General features: G+C 42.3%; 1 protein-coding gene across 5 annotated transcripts in view; it reads right to left on the bottom strand.

Annotated features, from left to right (window-relative positions):
• Positions 1-22,551, bottom strand: part of HTR4 (5-hydroxytryptamine receptor 4) — a 160,674-nt gene that overhangs the window by 133,151 nt on the left and 4,972 nt on the right. For all 5 annotated transcript variants that reach the window (XM_081035938.1, XM_081035939.1, XM_081035937.1 and 2 more), the window contains exon 3: positions 16,511-16,798. The gene's annotated coding sequence lies outside the window, so the exon portion shown is untranslated. The remainder of the gene's footprint in view (positions 1-16,510; positions 16,799-22,551) is intronic.

Raw genomic sequence — 22,551 nt, forward strand, 5'->3', positions numbered from 1 at the left:
CCCACAATTCCTTAAGGCCCATCCATGAACCCCAGGCTAAGAACTCCTAGTCGAAGGGGAGTTAACTTTCAAATTACCAGAAGTTCCTCTAGCACAGACTTTCAGAAGATCTTACACCCTTTAGTAGACGGACACCTACTGATCTCCACCAAATCAGCAGTCTTAACTGACTGTACAGTTTCATTTTTTCAGAAGAATTCCTATTTTTCATCACATTTGTTCCACAACACAATGAGTCAGAGAATGCAGAGGCAGAAGAGCTTGGTCTGTTTCTCCTGGCATTACCCTGAGCAAGTTCCTTTTTCATTCTAAGGTTCAGCATCCTCTTCTCAATAAACAGAAAGGATTGGAAGAGATGATCTCTGGGTTTATTTCTGGCTCTGATATTCTATAATTCCATCTGCTGATTTATTAATCAAATCTAACCAAGAAGAAACTGTAAATCTGTTTACATAACAGAACCATGAACCTCAGCCTGGACCCTTGCATGCTTTGGTCAGGGTGGACCAAACACATATGCCTGGTAGCCAGGAAGACAGTGGCATACCACCAGATCTGGAAAGGATGCAGATCTCTGGGGTTTTTCAATGTTTGCTCTTTAGAGCCTCTAAGATGATCATGGGTGCCTGTGGGCATTTCTACATCTGTGGCAGGTGTGGAGAAGGCTCAGCCTACAGGACTCTGAATCTAGACTCCGACCTCAAGCAAAGTAGCTTTGTCCACTTCTCTTTTACATTTTGAATATGGAATAATCTTTTATTTGAAATACTTAAGTACAAAGCCCTAACAATCGAAGTGACAAGGTTCCATCCTCTTTCCTCCTCTATCTAAAATCATTCCTGAAGTAATCATATCCAATTCCACTTCAAATGATTGCTCTTTAGCAAGCCAGTGAGAGTTCACAAAAGACATTTTGTTAGAGTTCACAAAAGACAAGTTGGTGAATAGTGCTTATCTTGATTTAATTAATCACTCATAGTCCTGTTTTCTGCAGTGTTCACCAGGGATAACTAATCAGAGCCACGATTACAGGGACACCTCTTGTCAGGAAAATCGCATAGAGTGAGAGGGGTTTACAAGGAACCAGTGCTTTTATCTTGTATACTTACATTTCGAGTTCCTTAACACTACCGAGTTAATTAAAAACAATCAACTGAGCGCATCTCCTCTGCTCAAGTACAAGCTCTGTCACTTCTAAAAGTTGTCAATTTGGAAGACACTGTGTGTGCGTATATGCACACGAGTGTGCGTGTGTTTTAGTGCTAGTCATGCTATATCCTACCACCTGGATAAAGGGACAAGGAGTGATACCCTCCATGTTGGTCTTCCTCAGAGAAACAGTCCTAGATAATTATAACCAGAAAAAGAACATAGCAAGTCCTAAAAAAGAGGTGGAGGAAGGAGTCAACTAAACCCTTCTACCACGTGAGGTACAATGAAGGTCTCAGTATTCTCTCAGGGCTAGGACAAGCTAAAGCCCCTGAAATTATTCAGAACATATTTCCTGTCACAAAAGTAAAGTTACAGTAACAAACAACTCTGTCAGACTCCTTGGAGCTTCTATTCCTTGATGAATACATTCAGACTCTGATCTTTCCTTAAAAAGGGAGAAGGAAGAGGAAGAGATCATCTTATTATGCCACCAAAGGCTTCTTCCAACCCCTAGTTGTCTAGCTTGCACATTTTAAATACCTAAAGGGCAAGTATTTACCCAAAAGGTAAGTACATCCCATCTTTAACCTTGTTTCTTTGATTCAGAATACTCTGAAAGATTGTTGTGGAATAGTCATTAATGGTTAACAGAAAGTGTGTGGCTGCATCTCGATTATGAAAAGTGTGAGCACAGTACTCACTTGTAAATCGCCCCCACCTATTCAAGTCGAATATCAATGTAGTTGGTACAGCGCCAACATCTGCCAACCTGGAACTATGTCATAACCTCAGCCTGCTTTGCTGCACTTTGTTTTGTTCTTTCTTTAGTTTTGGCTGCATAATGGATATTGTTGCATAACTATGCATGAATTGACCACATTTCTTCATAGAGTATGCCTACATGGGTTAAATTTCTACATCAAAGGGCATTATTTCAATACCTTTGTTTTGGACAAGTGTCAGTAGTAAGTGAAACATTATTTACCTAAATTGCCAAATTGAGAGTGGAAGTCTGACATATAGAAAGAGCACTGGACTGGGAATTACTGGGCCTGGGTTCGCAGCCCCACCCTGTTAACTCAAGGTTTGTATTCTTAAGCAGGTGTAGGGGAGGAAAAATAATTTTCCCTCTACCCTTATAAACCCTTAGCTGAGAACCCCCTGTAATAAAAGACAGATAAACAGGAAAAAGACAAACAAGTTTAACAACATGTATACCTCCTGTATACATGGAAGAGACCCAAGAAAACTGAGTAACTCTTCAAAATGCCCAAGCCACCACCTTAAAAATCATGTCCAGCTAAAGACAAAAGAACATGGCAGGGGGCTAAGATAGTTATGAGGAGTTACCAGGAAAAGCACAGCAAACAAGAGTAAGGTCGTTATGCAGATTAAGTCATTGCCTTCTCTACTGATAAAAGTTTCAAGAGATTTAGAGTCATTCTTCTCTTTCTGGTACCAAAAGAGACAAATGGAGATTTCCCTTATAAATCTAGATGCTTCTTACAAAGGGTAATTTCTATGCAGTTTTCAGAGCTTTTCCTATGTCTGCTGTTTCTTAAGAATAATCAGCCTAAAATAACCCTTATGCCAAAGAGACATATTTTGGTTGCAAATTCTGCTCCCTTTCACAAGCCTGTTCACCAATCTGAGTCTCAATTTCTCCAACTGTAGAATGGACTGGGCTAGAGGGTGCTGGGCAGGGTAAACAAAGGAAGAAATTTCAATTACAGCTTCACAGAAGTTAAAGGAAATTTCAAAGAGCTGAGTTTCTCATCACTGGAGGCATTTAGGCAGCATGTGGGTAACTGTTTAAGGACGTCTATCTAAATGAGACGTGTGATTTTGGTGACTGCTGGGGATTCTTCCAATGCTAAAATTGGAGGACTGTGATAATCCATGTTATCTCTGCCTCCCATATTCCCAGGAAAAAAAGAAAAGGTTTCTGAATCATTTTATAATTTTAAAAAAGGATGAATGCTCAATTCACATATACTGTTTCAAACAGGCACGATCACAGACATTTTTGAGCAGGTGAGACAAAAATAAGAGCAATGTAATGGGAAATCAAATAAGTCCAGATACTTACGAAGCATTAGGTATTCAAATGCTTCTCATAGGTCTCACTCATTACGTCATTGCTCTAACCCACTCCTGGCCACATGCATGAAAGCACACAATCTCATCAGGATCAAAAACACATCATCCCCAAACCGTCTTCTACATCCCATGGTGACCACGATTTCCTAATAAACTTCACTGTGAAAACAACTCTTGGAGCACCTGAAAAATTACAGCTGTGGAAATCCTCATTAAATGGAAGAAAAAAATTCATTGCTCTCCTTGGTTATAGAGTATGCCTACATGGCATATATAATACTGGGTATAATACTGGGTATATTATATTATATCATATCATCATATCATATCATATCATATCATATCATATTATATTATTATACAGTGTTACCTCGGTTTTCGAAAGTCTCTGTTATGAACATTTCGGTTTAAAAATGCCGTAAATTTTATGGATCTATGGTATCATTAGATAGTCAAATTCATGCTAAATTTTCAGTTTTAGGGGTTGATTTTAAAGGCCTAGAACAGATTAATCCATTTTGTACTACTTTTTATGGGAAAACCATGTCTCAGTTTTCGAGTATTTCAGAACTCAAACAGTCTTCCAGAACGGATTATGTTCGAAAACCGAGGTACCACTGTACCCGGTATTATTATATTATATTATATTATATTATATTATACCCAGTAATATATTATATTAAAATAAGACCAGGTCTTATGTTAATTTTTGCTCCAAAAGACACATTAGAGCTGATGGTCTGGCTATGTCTTATTTTCGAGGAAACACAATAGGTTAACACACCTCTGAAATGTCTCTTTTCAGACCCCTCAGAAGAGAAATCATCCTCAAAAGAGCACATAATCTTGTTAATTCTCATGCAATCTAATCCCACTTTGTTTCCTCCCACCTTCATGTAATCTTCCTTACATTACGTCCTTAATTCCAAATGCATAAAATAAACTGCAAACTGTCATTCTAAGAAGTATGTTTCTCGTCTGTTGAGATCTTGCTTCCAGGCATAGCCTCTGTTTGGCTCAAGTACATTTTTTCAAAAAATTCTCTACAGTTTTGGACATTCTTATGTCAACAAGACTGTTTGAACTGGGCCAGATCCTTGGACTGGGCCAAACCAACATTGTCTCACAAACAATTGTTTATAAAACCAGCAGGAAAGTAGACATAAGGAATGATCATTATGGACTCTTTCTATCTAAAGATAGAGCCAGTAACCAATAATGTATAGCAAGAATAGCTCAGTTTATCAGCATCGATAGGAATTCTTTCTTTTTTATGTTATTCTTCTTCTTCTTTTCTATGCCTTCACTCTGTAATTGGGACACTGTTTGGGTTTCTGCCTAAATCTGTGCTCCGCTAGTCGCAATTCTTTGATCCCAAATAAACACTTGTTGCCTCTCATTTTGGCTTTTTAATTTTGGTTAATACCTTAATCAGTTGATACATACTCTTTAAAAGAATTATTCCCTGTAAATTACCCTGTAAATCATATTATTTGTTTATTTACATAGACATCTAAATGGTAGTATACAAGTGAAAATGTGTGTAAGCCATTTAAAAAAGAAAAAAAGAGCCTGCGTTCCAGAAGCTGGACCTTCATTTGCCAAGTATCTCTTTCTAGAGGTGGTAGTCAAAATGCCATTTCTGCTAAATCATCTAGAAAGATTTAGTCCTGAATAAAAGCTTCTAGCCATTTTATTTCCATAAAATCCATATAGATGTCAATTCAGTTACACTTAAAGAACGACCAGACTGACATGTTCAATTAAGATGCAAAAATGGCTTTTAACTTTTTTCTTTTTTTGTTTTTAATTTTTTGTTTAATTGGGGAAGGGAAACAGGACTTTATTGGGGAACAGTGTGTACTTCCAGGCCTTTTTCCAAGTCAAGTTGTCCTTTCAATCTTAGTTGTGGAGGGCGCAGCTCAGCTCCAGGTCCAGTTGCTGTTGCTAGTTGCAGGGAGCACAGTCCACCATCCCTTGTGGGAGTCGAACCAGCAACCTTGTGGTTGAGAGGATGCGCTCCAGCAGCTCAGCGGCAGCTCAGCGGCAGCTCAGCGGCAGTTCAGCTCAAGGTGCCATGTTCAATCTTAGTTGCAGGGGGCGGAGCCCACTATTCCTTGCAGGACTCAAGGAATTGAACTAGCAACCTTGTGATTGAGAGCCCACTGACACATGTGGGAATCAAACTGGCAGCCTTCGGAGTTAGGAGCATGGAGCTCTAACCACCTGAGCCACCAGGCCAGCCCCCTTTTTTCAAAATAACTAAGAAAATAGTCTTCCTGGGTCATACACACACACACACACTTATATAAATATATATACACATAAATACATGTATATATGTGAATACATATACACACATATATATATATATATACATGTATATACACATATATACGTGTGTATGTGTGTATGTGTGTGTATTTCTCAGCTAGGAAGTTAGTCCCTTTGTCAAAAAAAACACAAAACAAAAACAGAAACCAAAAAACCTGATATTTAAAACAGCCCTTAACCAATGAAAGAATATTAAACAGGCATAAATAAACAGGCATACCCAATCTGTCCTCCAAAGAGTGTGACCTGGGTTGTGAGGTTACAAGAAACCAGATCCAGTGAAGTATGGCTCTGGATATTTCATAAAGGAAAAAAAAAAAACATTCAGGGGGCATTTATTCATGTATTTACTTTTTTGATCACTTGATTAAAGTCTTAGTACGAATCTGGCCACAGGTTCTATGAGGAAAGAGACACAGTATGTGATCAGTATCTGTTAAATGACTAGCATGACATAACATGAAAGTTATATTTGATGAGAAAAGGAATTAGCCTTGTTGTTGTGTCTCCAAAGGAGAGATGAGCGTGGGTCTCAAGAGTTTGAGATTCACTATGAGGTAGACGACCCCACAGCACAGCTGTCCAATCATTGACCTGTGTGCCTTGGCAAGTGACAATGTCCACCTCAGTGGGAGGCTCAAACAAAAGCCAGAAAACCATCAGACAGTCACGTTTGAGGGGAGGAAGCAAGTCTTGGATGATTCCGAGGTCGATGAAATCCAAGAATGCAATGAGAGCAGAACTAAATTCAGAGGCTGTTTAGTTCTCAAGTTTAAGCGTGCATAAGAACCACCCTGAGGCTTGTTAAAACACAACAGCTGGGCCCCACTCCCAAGGTTCTGATTCAGTAGGTCTAAAGGGGTGAATTTTCATTTCTAATAAGTTCCCAGGAATTGCTGATGCTGTTGGTGTGCGGACCACGCTATAAGGTAAAACATCAATTTCCCAAGTGTGGTGCTCATGCCACTGAAGAAAGCACATGACATTGGGTTGTAGGTGGGGCGTTAAAACTATCGAGATGAAAAATGTGTTCTCTTTTCATTTTCTATTTTAATCACAGTTATTTACGTTGAAGAAAAGGACTCACATAAGTGTTAGCTTATCTTTGAATCCTTCCTGGTATTTGTTCATCTCTCTTTTCATAATAAAGAACAGGTCTCGGGCTCACAGCCTTTTGTGAGAAACACTATTGTCTTACTGGGGTCTCCCCAAGAAGCAGATCTTGAGGAGAGGATTACATTAAGTGTACACAGTTTATTTAGCTGGCTGACGTGTAATGATACAGGGAAAGAAATGAAAGGCCGTCAATGAGGAATGTGTTAAGCCACTGAAGCTTAATCCAGAAGGGAAGGGAAATGGTGTAAAACATATGGTCAGCATTATCGTGGACCAGTGGGGAGGGAATTGGGGGATTGATACTCCCACACTTATCATTTATTAGTTAAGTACTGTCCGCAGGGGGACACAGATTCCCAAGCACCTCCAGCTAACTGTGCTTATGAGCAAAACAGTCAATTCCAGCAGAGTGAAGGCAGTCCCCTAAAAATGATGTGGGTTCACCATCGAAGTCAGGATGGCGTACAGAGATATAGTGAGGGGATCTGCAAGAAAATGGGAGGGACAGTGACAGTGTCTGCTCCCACTACCGGAACTAAAAGCTGAGACACTGTTTTGTGTGTGTTGCATTTGTTTGTGCAATTACCTTCTATTTCTTGCAGTTGGTACTGGTTTCCACTTACATTTTTGTTTCTTTGGAAAATAAAACAAATTTATTTAAGGAAAACTAATTGATCTAAAGAAAAGTGCTATGCAGATAATGCTCCAGATGGCACGAGAAGGTGGCAAGAATTACAAAGGCAGTACTCAAAAGATTGGAGTTTGGGAAACACTGGCATAGTGGTTTAAAGCAGAGGTTGGCACATTTTTTTATGCAAAAGGACCATTTAGCAAATATTGTAGGCTTTTCGGAGCATAAGGTCATTATCACAACTACACTAATCTGCTGTTGTAGTGTGCAAACAGGCATAGACAATATGTAAATGAATGAGCATGGCTGCTTTCCAATAAAATGTATTTATGGACACTGATTTGAATTTCATATCATTTTCACTTGTCACAAAATAATATTCTTTCAATTTTTTTCAACAATTAAAATATGTAAAAACTCAACTCCCAGGCCATGCAAAACTAGGAAGCTGATCAGATAGTTTGCCAGCCCCTGATTCAAAGCACAGCCTTGGAATCAGTCCTAGTTTTATCAAATACCATTATGTCTTAGAACAAATTACTTACTTTTCTTAGCCTCAGTGGCCTCGTCTGTATAATGGGGATAAGCATGATACTAACCTGAAAAGGTCATGGCAAAAAATAAATGAAATGAATAATTACAAAGCAGGTGTACAGTGAGTTCACAATATAATGTTGGCCAGCTATCGTAACAAGGTGGTCTCCAGCGTGGCAGTGTCCCAGTCCTTGGAAGCTGGACATTTCCTACTCTGCTTCTCTACAAAGGCAGTGATACAGCTGGGGGCTGAGCTCCCCTACTCTTGGATGCGGTTTCAGAAATTATTCCTCTTCTCTATAGGAGAGGCCCCTGAAAGCTGAGCCTGAGAATGCCCAAAGGGTTTTGTCACTACTGATTTCATGGGCCTAGAATTGAGGGCAGGTCAAGCCAAATTTGCATTCCATCTAAACTGTTTTGAAAATTAATGTTTTGAACCTTGCAGCATTATGCTGCAGACAGCAGTGATTCTCAAACATTAGAATACCTAAAAATCACTTGCAAAACTGCAGATTTGGGTGCCTCACTCGAAGCCTCTCTCAATCAGTAGGTCCAGGTATCAGCATTTTAACAAGGAAATGTCCCGGTGATTCTAGTAGAGATCGTTCATGGAGAGCAGTTTGGGAAACACTGTGAGAATGGAGCACAACCCACACAGGTGAACACATCCTTCTGAAATCCTCTTTGATAGTTTATCCATATCTGTTTAAATGCTTCATTGGCTGAAAGACCTGGATTACAGTATTTTCTGTGCATGCTAAGGGAAAAAAGTCTCTGCCAGCATTCTACCTCTTTTGTCCTCACTTTTCTCTTTCTTCTGAGCCTCCTGGATTAGAAAACAGTTTATACAGAACTCTCTATCTCAGATACCATGTGCTGATTATCAGATCCAAGTAAGCATCCCCATGCAATCTTGAAGGACATGGACTATTTACAGCTTAGATGGAAATTCTGGAGCAGAATCTGCATCTTTACTGGATTAATAAGATGTCACCTCCCAAAAGGCTGCTGTCCAAAATCTCCTTCCAATAGTTCCCAAACAAACCCCTCAGGAAAAAGATAAAACTATACCCATAAATTTTAGAGGGACCCATTTAACACAGAAGAGAAGAATCCCGAAGAGGAAGCAGGACAGAAATAATGACACATTTCTATAACTGGTATTTGTTGAACACATACTAAGTACCAAACTTTCCACATGTGTTACCTCATTTCATCTTCACATTACGCTGTGGAGTATTGCAATTGTCCCCACTTCACAAATGAAGAAACTGAGGCACAGAAAGGAGACACCATGCAAAGCCACTGTCATGAGGGGTCTCTGGTCCCGCTTCCCGCACAAGAACGCAGGATATGGTGAGGCCAAAAAGGAGCACTCACGGAGCCATAGGTAGGGGAGTCATACCACAATATTCTCGATGGCGGCTGGTCAAGACACAAAAGCAAACATCCACCAGTATCCCATCAGGGGGGTCTCACTGGCTGCCGGGTGAGACACAGGAGGTAGGATCAACATGATCCGCAATCCGCCGTCTGCTTCTCTGCCAACCAACCAACTCCCTTGCCTACTGCAATCTGCGCTTGTCTGCCAGCCAACCAACCAATCCTTCACTAACTGCAATCTGCAGTTGCTAGCTCAGCCACGGCAGTTATATCAGTGCCTAATGGCTCACTGGTTACAGCTGATGGCCAACTAGTCACAGCTGATGGCCATCTATTACCTGAGCCAGCACCTTTCCATGTGAGGCCGAGAGGCTGGAAACCGCTTTCTGCGACTCTGTCCCCACAGCCACACTGCAGTGTTTTCAGACCCCAGACCCTTAACTACTAAGTTATCTCATAAAGGACCCATATCTCAATAGTCCCCCATCTCAACTTTTCCAGCACAATTTTATTAACTAGATATTTATGGAGCTCCTTAAAGCCTATAGAACGTCTGCTGGCACTTGAAAGAGGATAAGTTTTTTTACCAAGGCCCGACTTTCCTTTAAGCACTCTGAGTTCCTCATTTCGCTTCTACAAGGCTCGGGTCTCCAAGTGTTCAGTGTGGTTAAGCTAGCCAACCCACCTGTCCTGCAGATTTGCTACTACTCATGAAGTTCAAATAAGGTAACATATGGGAAGTCCTGTAAACATTGTAAAAAGTTATCTGAAATGGTAATTTCCCAGCTTGTCATTTCCATAAATTCCTTTTAAATGTTGAAAAGGAAGAAAGAGTATATTAGTTTTGCAAAATGATCTATGTCAAAAATCAGATTTTCCAGATATCTAGGGAGGTTGTAAAGTACCAAATCGGCAGGTCTTTGCACAGCAAGGGAAACACTATTTCTTCCTGAAAAATGAACTATTTATCATGGATCAAGGTAATGGAAATTTCAGGAGCTTGAGAATCAGATCACCTGGTGCTGATCATTCCCTGCCACTAACTGACCTTGAATGAATCTTTCTCTCTCCCCTTCCAGGAGGTACAATGTTACTTGGTGGCTAAAAAAGTGATTTGGGGAATCAGACTGCCAGTGTAAAATGCCAGCTCCATCACCTACCTACCTCCTCAGGGGTGGTGACCTTGGGTAAGTCAGGTCAACTGTCTTGGTTGCAGTTTCCCAATTATAAAAACGAGAATAAGAAACAGAAACATACTTTGAAATCATCCCCAAATGGATTGATGAGTGGAGAGGTGGATAGATAGAAATATGGTAAAGCGAGTTAGTAAAATATTAATTGTAAAACAAATCAGAGTAGTGTGAGGAGAGCCAGAGACCTGACATGAATGAGCAGAATGAGAAGCCAGGTCACATGACATAGAATCCAAGTGAACAGAGAGAAACCAGGATGCAGCCATATACGTATCAGAAACCAAGAGGTACCGTATGCATGAATGGAAACAGCAGGACCCTACGCAGGAACGGCGAACATGGTGGTGGTGATGATGGGGTGACCCTGAAAAGAAAGTAGATGCCAAATTCATGTGTTTCTCTATCAAACATCCCTTTGGTAGGAGAAAAGCACTGGATTTGGAGTCAAACATGAAATCAAATCCTGTCTCTGCTACACTAGTTTTGTGACAACCGGAGACATTCATTCGACTGTCCACTAGACCACCCGTATTGGAAATATCTACAACTACAAACGCGAGCCCCATGGCAACTATGCTTCTGCTCTGACGTATGTCTTGGTCATAAATAATTGGGCCAATCAGATTTTCTTTCTTGAGAATTTGAACAGAGAAATAACACCCTCTTGGGAATGTGTCACATTAATGGCAGAGCAATGGGGAAAAGATCGTGAACTCCCGGCACTGAATTCTCTGGAGATGACCTGGTTCCCATCCATCCTGCGGTAGAGTTCCTTGAATCCACGACAAAAGCCACATTATCGTTCCAATAAATTCCAACTTTTGCTTACACAAGCCAATATTCACTTCCATTATGTGTAACCAAAAATATATACTTACTAATGCAATTAGTTCTCTAACTAATACAAGAATTTTGTTAAAGTTTCGAGGCCTTGGTTTCTTCATCTATAAATGTGAGAAACACCGCTTCTCTCGGGGTGTTTATTTGATATAGAAATCAAAAAAGACCATAGCACATAGCAAATATTCAATGAAAATCACTTAAATTGGATCTCAGTTCCAGAACCGCTAGATCTTTCTGAGCAAGTACTTGGAGTCCCTCTGTTTAGGTGGATGACATGTGGTCACACGAAAAAGAAACAGATGCTGACAGTCAAGAAGGAAGAGGTTGACTGCGAAATTGGGTTTTAAAAGAAACTTTTTCTGATTAAGATTTTAAAAGTTTAACATAAATTTTCTGACTTGAGTTTTTGTTGGGTTTCTTCATGGTGCTAATACTGATTTGAAAGAGAAAGAACTACAAAGCACCTACACAGGAAACAAAAGCTGGATGGACAGGTAACATACCATTCTTAATCTCAGAGGAACAAGTCAGAATTTATCTGGCAGTAAACAAGATATTAAAGGACTTTTTATTTGGATTTTCCTGTGAGTAATGAGGGATTTTATCTTCCAAATTGAAGTAGCAGTGGGAGTGGGTGGAGGTAGGGACCATGAAAAGATCTAAGATCAGAATTAATCCAATTTAGAAGTACCACGGCTGAAAAAGGGCTGAGGTTTTTCTGAAATTCAAAATGAGAGGCAAAGCTTAGATGCTTAGTAAGAGATGACCACTAGTCCCTAGCAGTTACTATTCTTTCCATCTTGATCTATCCATTGATTTTCATAAATCCAAATAATTTTATCTTAGAAATACATTTAAAAAAAAACCAAAAAACAAAAACTCAGGTGGATGGGTTGTGACTTTTACTTAGTTATTTAGGTCTTAACCACGTGGTTCTCACATTGTGGTCCCTGGACCAACAGCATCAGTATCACCTGGGAACCTGTTAGAAATACACATTCTCAGACCCCAATCCAGAAGCACTGAATCAGGAACTCTGGAGGTAGGGAACAGCAGCATGCATTTTAACAGGTCCTATAGATGATTCTGCTGCTTTCCAAAGTTTGGGAACTACTCTCCTCTTAACCAAACTCTAAGACTCGCAAAACCAAGGTTCTACTATCTATTCACTGGCAGCAACTAGACCTGCGGTAGGTTATAGGGTCTTTCAAAAAGTAGTCAACTTTCTGAAGGCTTGCCTTGAATTTTCAAGCTCAATAGTAATCGGTAAGGTACTCATTCTTACCCTATCAATAAACCCACTGGACAGTCATTTATACTGCCCTTCTATTTCTCTCTGTCCAAAGGTATACCACTTTCTACTGTGTCTGTAGTATAAAAACAGCATGCAGAATAGAAGAATGAAAAGGGCAGGACAAGAATATGTAAAGAGGGAACTGATAAAAATATGGCAACTTTCATTTTGGTGATAGACGAGACATCTCAAGTTTAGATGGTGGGCAAGGCTTAATGGAAAAAGAAATGTCTCATTCATTGTTTGCTCCTTTTAGCCATCCTTCCTTTCCCCTGAGCCCCTCTCCCCCAATTTACCCAACCCAGCCACCACTGCCTCTCACCCTGCATATATGCCCTGGGGCTATTTATGAATAACGTGAATAACAAAGAGATTAGAGAAGACACAAAAGAGAGAAAGCCCATTATTTCATCTGGACGCAACTGCCAACCTCACGTCTCTAGCCTTTCTAGAAGCTGACTTGGTTCTACAACTGAACTAGAGGATGTTTCAGATCATTTCCACCCTGTAACATCAAGATGCATTTATGGAAGGCAGTTTTATGTGAGGCTTCAGAATACAGACTCTGGAGTCAGACAACACACCAACCAAGCCCAGCTCTAACACATCATAGCCGAGAGAACATGAGCATGTCACTCCATCTAAGATTGAGTTAGCTCATCTCTAAAATGGGGGGAATAAAAGCATCTCTCTCATAGGATTCTTAATGAAGATTAAATGAGCGTTTAGAACCATGCCTGGTACATATCAAGGGGTGGAGTAATGTGAGCTATCAGGATTATTATTATTATGTTGTCTCTGAAATGCTTCTCAGCCTTCAGCAGCATCTTGAGCATTTCCAGACATAGCAACAAGGCGATGAGAAACCAGGAGGCATAAAGGTAAATGTGTGAGGGTGGCCAAGTGGGAAGGGGGTGGAAAAGCAGCTAGCAACACAGCAATTCATCCATGTATTAATATACTTTGTTGTAAAGTATTTCTGTACAAGGCTACAATACTTGTGTTTGAATTACACATACAACAGTCGTTTTCAACAGGGGTTGGGGCAGGGCGACTCTGTCCCCCAAAGGGACATTTGATAATGTCTGGAGACATTTTTGGTTGTCACAACTGGTGCTTGCTCCTGACATCTAATGGGTGCCAGCGGTGCTGTTAAACAAACTGTGATGCAGAGGACAATCCCTCACAACAAAAAATTACCTAGCCCCAAATGTCAAGGCTACAGAGGGTTGAGTAGTCTGAATTATAATGTTGGGGGACGTTATCTCAATAAGACTTGACACATTTTTTTCAATTCTCAAACAGGTAATGGTAAGGAAGATTCTGAACTTGATGGGAAAGTGAGAATGGGTGACCTGCAAGACTCCTTCAACTCTAAGACATAGTATATGCACTTGACCCTCCACAACAAACTTTGGTCAACAGTGCCTTTCACCCTTTTCCCCTTTGCCTATTTCCTTTTCCTAAAGAAAAACTGAATTTTTAAAAAAGATAGTTAGATATTAGAAGGTAATGCTAAACCATTAGGAGAAATGTCTCTTGCTAAAACAAAGAACACCAATGACAATTAGAGAATTTTAAAGCTGGAAGAAACCTTAGAAACGATTTAGTAGCTAGGTTTTAGTTGAAATTTTTCATCACATTTCACAAATGAAGGAATAGATTTAGAAAGGCCAAGATAGTTGATCTAGGTCATATAATGCTGCAACCATCAGAAGGTCTAGGTTCTTCAAAAAAAAACTTATTTCACTTATTAGTCAAACAGTCATAATATCAAGGGTCTCCTTGATATTGGCTTTGCTTTTTTTTTTATTTCCCCAATGATCACAGTCTATATCTGTTCTTATTTCCAGAAATCCATGAATATGGGTTTTGCCCAATAAGGTAGTGACAATAGGAAGAAAAAAAACAAAACATAAAAACAAAAAAATTAGACTCGAGGTATTGAAGGAAAGCTAATAAAACCTGCCTATTAAGCTGTGATCACTACTGATGAAGGAAGAGAAGAAATAAAAAGATGACTTCAGTTTCCAGCCGAGTAAGCCAGAACATGGTGGTGGTTCATAAACAAATGGGAAAACCAGGAGGTGGTTTAGGGTAGCAGGTTGCTTAGGTTGGGTTTTAGGTGCTGTTCTTTGGGGAAGGAGATGAGGGGATGAACGGTGCCAGGCTGGTCCTGGAGAACTCAAGTGGAAGAAAACACATTTAAATTGTTGGCCACTGTGGCCCGTAGAGGGACCAGCTTCAGGAGTGAAATCCAGATAACTCAGAAGAACCAAAAGCAACACTGTTCTCTGCACCCAGGGACCTCCGCCTGCTCAACGGGGGCTGGGTTGGACACTCCCTAAAGCTCCAGTTAGCTCTGTTGTGCTACAGTTAAATGATAACCTGCTCAGCTGTATAACAATAATTATAATAAAGATGTTTCCCAAAGGGGGAAATGATGCAAACACAAGAGAGAATTTAGGATCAGGATGCATGGGAAAAATAAAGATAAGATTAAAAAACGACTTATTTTTAGAGAATGCTGCAAATCCACTACTCTTTACTAATTTTTTCCACACTCATCACTACCTAGGTGAGAGCTGCTCCTCAGAATTCCACGAGTTTTGTCTCGTCCTGACTTTTCCTGTGATTCGAGGGCACCGTATCAATCACCAGTGTCCTTTTCCTTTACTACCTGTGCTCACCAGCAGCTCCCAGCAACGTCTCCCTCATCCCTGATGGTGAAGTTCGACTCAGGAGATCAGGAAAATACCGCCCACCGCCCCCCAGAGTTACCCACAGTTTTATGACTCGGGCCATCCACCCAGCAATATCAATACAAGGAGGGCAAACCTGCCTCAGTGTTGTTCCATCAAAAGCCACCTTTGGTTCATGCCAAATCTGTACCCTAAGAAACATTTTTTGTTCATTTTAATGGGCCAAATGGAAAACTAAGCCAACATTTTTTCTTAACACTGAACTCTCGAAAGATGAGCTGGTGCCCATGACTTCGCCACCTCTGCCAGCCACCACTTCCCTGTATCAACAGCACAGTGCCACACACTGGGTAGCAAGCTGAGAGGAAATGCATCTTAAATTGGGATTGGGATTCTGTGAAAGACAACTGCAGGGCGCTAGTACTGGCAGTGACCGTGAAGGCTTCATGCAGCACAATGGACTCACACACTCACGGTCACTCACACACACAGCCAGCTAGACACTCGGACATGCATATCTTATGTCACACACACACACAGAACCCTCTCTCCTTACACATCCAGGGCCACCCATGCAATCCACACACGTATCTGGTTACACACAGGTTATAGACGCACAACCTATGTTCCTCTCTTTCCTTCTCTCCCTCTCCCTCCCTCTCATTCACACACACACACACACACACACACACACACACACTCACACACACCCTTACATACACAATCCCCTTATACTCAGTGACCACACAAGCAGTTGCACAAGTACTTACGTACACTAGTGCGGGGCACTAGCCCCAACCCCACAGTGGTCCCACGCTGGAGACGTGTCCTACACAACCAGCCAGCCCACCTACCCCGAGTCGCCGCGCAGCCCATCTCTGCGGCAGAGCTCAGGCTCTGGACCAGAGTCCCCAAGCCCCTCGCGGGTCGGGCCCCGCCCCCGCTGCGTCCCCAGCCGCACACGTGGGCTCCGGGGCTCCTGACCTCCGCGCACCCACCGCACCTACCCGCTGCCTGAGAGGGAGCGAGGCGCCCTGGATGACTGGAGCGGCCACCCCTGGCCGTGGAGCCGAGCTTCTGCCGCCGCCGCCGCCGCTGCGCTCCCAGCCACTGCCTGCGCCCTCCCCGCCGCCCCCTCGGGTGCCGGCTCCAGCCCCCGCGCCAGGAGGCCGGCAGGCTCCAGGCGTGGGCCCCGCGCTACCGGCGGCAGGACCCCTGCCCCGCTCACCTGAGCGTGCCGCACATCGTCCTCCTCCGTAGCTGGCCGAGCCGGGCTCCACAGCCCGAGCCCCCGCGGTTCCCCTGCCTCCCTCACCGGGCGTCGGGGACAGCGGGGGCACGGCACGGGCGGCCCCACGCGCAGGGGAGTGGGCGCGGAGGCGGGCGGAAACGACCTCACCCCTCAGGGCTGGCCAGCATCCGCCTCCCCTGGTGGGAACGCTGCCCTGGGCTCACTGGCGGCTCCTGGGTGACCTTGGGCAAGTTGGTTAACCTCTCTGAGGGCTTATTTCCTTTCCTGAAAGATAATAAAGAATGAAAGCTGAAAGCGCTTGTGGTGCCTGTGCCAGGGGAAAGCCCTACCCCAGTACGGCTTACTTCCTTATGCCTCTGACTGCCAGGGCAGGCTTAGTTTGGGAGCAGGGTTCAGAGTGGTCCCTTAGAAGGTGCCCAGGTTTTCCAGAGGCAGTGTTTCATGTGCCTCAAGCCTTCATAAGTGATTCTGCCAATATTCGTTAGTCCACTATTTGCTGCCCAGATCTGAAGGTAGCGTTTCTCTCAGCTCTGTCCACTTGCGAACTTGAGCATGGGATTAGACTGGAGCCAAGCCTCAGTACTCTCATCTGTAAAATGGGGACCATAAAGTCACAGTTGTGTTGAGACCAAAGCTCCTGCCTGTGTGTCACTTAGTAGTGCTTGTGATATCTGTGAGGAACTGTGACAGAGTGCAAAAACACTTTTCCTCAACACATCTGACAAATTACAGGGACAAAACAAGTCAAGACTTAAGCCATGTTGGGAAGGCAGGTGAGGGGGCCAAGGGCCTACTAGGTGGTTTACTCATCCCCTCAAGGACCACTGAGTCTGCATGGAAGCTTGACAAAACAGAGAAGCTGTAACAGTAATTAACCTCCAAATGCAAATAAAACTTCCAAGACAATCTTAAAAATTATTAACATTGTGAACACAACCCAAGTGAACTGGAAATTTAAATTGACCAACCTGCTCATGCCAGGAACTCCGAGTTGGTCCATTTCTCATCTCTCTGTTTATATTCCTGGCTCTTATTTCACCCTTCTTTTGCCGGGTCCTGTCTGACGTTCTCATAGTCTGTATTTCTTCCCCCTCTTACTTGTACTTTATTTCTCTCTTCTTTCTCTCTCTTCCTATCTCAGTCTCTCCCTATCCTATTATCTTTTCTGTACCTTCTTTGTACCCTGTCTTGGTTTCCACACCTCGTACTTTCAGCCATTCCCACTCATTACATCTCTCCCTGGAGTGTATATGTCCTGAATCTTTATTCACCTCATCATACTCCCTACTCAAAATTTAAAAGTGGAAAAGTTAGGTTATTTTCCAAACTTAAGTTTACCACTATGCCACTTCCCTGCACCAAATACACTGGATAAGTGACACCATTCTCCTCACAGTCATGGGAGCACAAAGCCTGAATCATCTTTGACAACTCTACCTCTGTTCCCCTTCTCCCACTGGAGACTCAGCCACTCGCCACTTCCCAGGGAGTCTATCCCAACCATGGCACTGGCATCTTTCCTTTCCTTTCCATTCCCACTGGACTGAATTATATCTTTTGTAGAATCATCAAGATCTTCTAAGTGGTCTCTGCCTTTCAGTCTGTCCTGTCAGCGTGTTCTCCTTCAGGCAGATCCCTGATGGTGTCAGTCTTGCTCTAAAACTCTAATGCCCATGGAAGACAGGAAATGGCTCCCGAAAATAACCGTGTTTTAACATGTTCCCTTACATGGCAAAAGGGACTTTGCACATATGATTAAGTTAAAGACCTTCAAATGGCAGATTATCCTGCATTATACAGGTGGGTCCTTAAAAGTAGAAGACAGAGACACCAGAAGAGGTCAGAGTGACATGATGTGAGAAGGACTGGACGAGCTATTGCTGGCCTTGGAGATGGAAGAATGCAGATGGCCTCCAGAAACTGGGGAAAGCAAGTAACCAGATTCTCTCCTAAAGTCTCCAGAAAGGAAGGCAGCCCTATGGACACTTTGATTTGAGTGCAATGAGATGCATGTCAGACTTTTGATCTAGAGAGCTGTTCGATAATGAATTTGTATTGTTTTAAGCCACTATGTAATTTGTTGCAGGAGCAACAGCTAATATAATGCTTCTCTTCTACTCATGAAGCTGTTCCTGATCCCTTCCTTCTTTGATTCCCCAGAACTCTGTATTTCTCAAGGTATATCCCATTTCAAAATGTGCTTTCTAAGGGGACAGAAGGGAACAAGAGAGAGGAGAGAACTCTAAATGCATAGGTTGGAACTGTTCCTGGCTCTCTACTCCCACAATGCCATGTTCATCTTTCACTGTAGCAGTTACCACCACACTGGCTTTGTGAGTTATCCACGGGTTTGCATGACCCAGGATGGGGAGTGTCTCCAAGGTGGAGACCAGGTCTTACCTCCCTTTCGATGTCCTAGCCCCTAGTACCATTCCAGGCACACAGTAGGGATTCAGTAATGGTTTTTTGAATGAATAAATGAAGACAGCAAATGCAGTGTCTGGTTGCGTTGAGCAGACACGGCTATTAATAAAATTTTCTTGCACCATCTGTCTCTATTTTGTTGGGATGGTCAAAGATGGTCAAAATGAAGCACAGTCAATGCAATGTGGTTTTTAATGGGTCTGCTTTGATATATAGCTTGCAACATAGACTTTTCTTTCCTTTTCGTTTTTTATTTTGTTTTTCTTTTGCTTTTACTGAAGAAGAGTCCCATAATAAAAGGGCTATTCTTTTTTATCAATTTTATTTAACAGGGATACTATGGTAAATACATCATTATAAACAAGCAAACTCTTTGGCCCAATAATTCTACTTCTTAAAATGTAGCCTATGGACACAGATATTTATCCAAGAGAAGGTTTATTGCAGAATCTTTTATAAGATTGAATAAGTGGGGCCGGCCCAGTGGCTCAGGCGGTTGGAGCTCCATGCTCCTAACTCTGAAGGCTGCCGGTTGTATTCCACATGGGCCAGTGGGCTCTCAACCACAAGGTTGACGGTTCAACTCCTCGAGTCCCGCAAGGGATGGTGGGCAGCGCCCCCTGCAACTAAGATTGAACACAGCACCTTGAGCTGAGCTGCCGCTGAGCTTCCGGAAGGCTCAGTTGGTTGGAGCCTGTCCTCTCAACCACAAGGTTGCCGGTTCGACTCCCAAAAGGGATGGTGGGCTGAGCCCCCTGCAACTAGCAACACCAACTGGACCTGGAGCTGAGCTGCACCCTCCACACCTAAGACTGAAAGGACAACAACTTGAAGCTGAACAGCACCCTCCACAACTAAAATTGAAAGGACAACAACTTGACTTGGAAAAAAAAAAGTCCTGGAAGTTTACACTGTTCCCCAATAAAGTCTTGTTCCCCTTAAAAAAAGAAAAGAATGAATAAGTGGAAATAGCCCAAATGTCCAACAATAGGGGATTAGCTAAATATATTATCCCGACCCTGAAATATCATTTAGGTAATAAATATCATTGTCAATTGATATTTATTATATAAATAGATGCTTATGAATATTTTTATATTCTTTGTTGTGCTTATCTGTATTTTCTAACTACCAGACCATAAGCATATGTTTAAAAGTTAGGTTCAATTATTTTTAAAAAACAGCTTTGCCTCCAGAAGGAGAGTTGTAGAAAACTTCAGTATTTTTCCAAGTCCCAAGAAAACCCATCTACAAATGCAATTCAATTCTCCGATTATAACAAAATAAGGGGAAAGTCACACAAGTCTTGAAATGTAATCTGGACCTGCCTTCATTTCTGTTCGTGAATTCATTCATTCTAGAAATAGTTATTGTACCATTTCAATTAAGGCCTTTGATAGAAACAGAAAAGGACCCTAACTAACTTCAGAAAAGGACAATTGTTGGAACTACTTAGGGGCTCACAGAATCACTAGGATGCCAGACTTAGAGAAGCTGGTACAAGCAGGGCTTCATAAAACCAAAAAGCAAGAAGTACAGCAGCTGGTTCATTCAGGATGGTGTGCTATCCCTCCGGATATAGTGAATGGTCTCCACCAGTTCTCCTTCCTTGGGTTACTGACCGAGGTTCAAAGTCGCTGGACCACACACCAGACTGGCCAACGTTAGCTTTGTGTTTCCTCCTTCCCCCATTCTGAATCAGTGAGGAGGGAAAAGATTTGGTCCTTTCACCAAGATTATACACAATGGGGGGAGACTTTATTTCCCAATAAATTTGGGGTGCTGTTAGGAAGGTAAAATGGAAGCTGGCAGCCTAAAAATAATAAATGGCCACTACGAGCCCCTGTGATGTGCCAGGCTGTTCCGGGTTCCACACTTGGTTTCTCTGCCAGGAATCCTCCAGTACTAATAGCTCAGCAGAGCCAGCAGGTCAGAAATCTCACTCGGAGGAGATTAAGAACTCTTCGACTCCATTGTTTTATTTATAAACTTGAAACATGCTAAGGATTTCTATTGCTAATTTCTTCGAGACTGCAGAAACGAATACCTTTTTTTCTTCTGGTTGTCCACACCCAGCTTGACTGGTACAAATGTCCTGTTATGTGCTCATTGCATAACAACTGGCCACAACCCAAGCACCTTATCAGCAGAGCACCATGGGGGTTATCTTAAAAGTCTCAGAGTTTGTTTTTAATTTTTCAATTACAGTTGGCATTCAATATTATATTAGTTTCAGGTGTACAGCATAGTGGTTGGAGGAGTGTGTGTGTGTGTGTGAGAGAGAGAGAGAGAGAGAGAGAGAGAGAGAGAGAGAGAGAGAGAGGCGAGAACAAAGAGAAGGAACAAAGAAGATGGAAATTAAATGCCGAATCCAAAGTGTTAAAATAAATCAATGCTTCTCTTGCACTCACAAACTTGAAGCTTGCATACCTTCTATCCACTTAAGAGCTGCTAAAAATTTAAACAGCTAGTGTTTCGACACAGCTGCTCAGGAACAGAAATCAAATTGTGAATACCTTTCCTTTAATGAAGCCAGGGTGCGTGGCTTTATTTTAACAAACTGCATAGAATAACTAAGACCCTAGAACACGATGCAGTGGCATCGTGGGCACACAGGTCATTAACTGGAGTCCTCAGCTTACCTTATAGACAATCATTCTATATCGAGACCACATCTAAGAAAACCTCCTGCAAATGGAGTTGAGAGTGGAAGAACCTTTGCAATTTCTTGTTTTTAAGAGTCAAATCTGCCACAGAGGACTATAGTTAGTCTTATGCACTCCATCTCCCCAAACCCAAACAAGACCTGGACGAGGATTGCGACTCAGATTCCTGAAGTTGCAACTCAGATTCCTGAGCTCTTGTCTGGACGTCGCTTCCTCTCCCACCCCAGCTCATAGCACTCTCCTCCCGTTGTGCTCTAGCCATGATGGGCTTTAGGTTTCTGGTCTTGCACAGCTATTTCTGGCCTCAGAACTTCAGCATTTACTGTTTCAGAGATCTGAAGTGCTTCTCCTCTGGTTCAGCCTATTTTTCTTTTCTTTTTTTACAGAGACATTTCTCCTTGAAAGCTTCTCCCGTCCCGTTACGTTCTCTTATTACTCTGTTTATGTCACTTGTAGCCCTTGTCTTACTCTGTAACTAATTCACTGATGTATTTTTTACTTGTTTACTCTCTGCCTCTTCAGTAAAATCTAAGCTGCTAGAGGCGACGGACTGCAGTTCGTGAAGATCCTGGCTCAGAGTGGACACTCCTTTTGTGAAAGTTATGAACCGACAATTGGAACTATGAACCGACAATTGGATTTATTTTCAGAGATTCTGTGCTTTCCAGGGGGGCTAGAGTTACCCAAGAACCAAGAGCCCTTGGAGGCCAAAGGACCCCACATCTGCATGGATAAAAGGATGATCACTCCCTTCTATGAGAGGGTGTGGTGTTGGGAGAAATAGAGTTGTGTGCAGGAGGGGCTGTGAAACGGAACAGGTGATTTAGATGCAATGACATCCTGTCTGCTACTGATAAGTGGATAAAGAGCCAAGAGAAAGAGGAAAGGAGCCCAGGCTGCATCTAACTAGGAAAGAACTGCCCAGAA

Source organism: Rhinolophus hipposideros (assembly GCF_964194185.1).
Source record: "Rhinolophus hipposideros genome assembly, chromosome: 23".
Taxonomy (NCBI): domain Eukaryota; kingdom Metazoa; phylum Chordata; class Mammalia; order Chiroptera; family Rhinolophidae; genus Rhinolophus; species Rhinolophus hipposideros.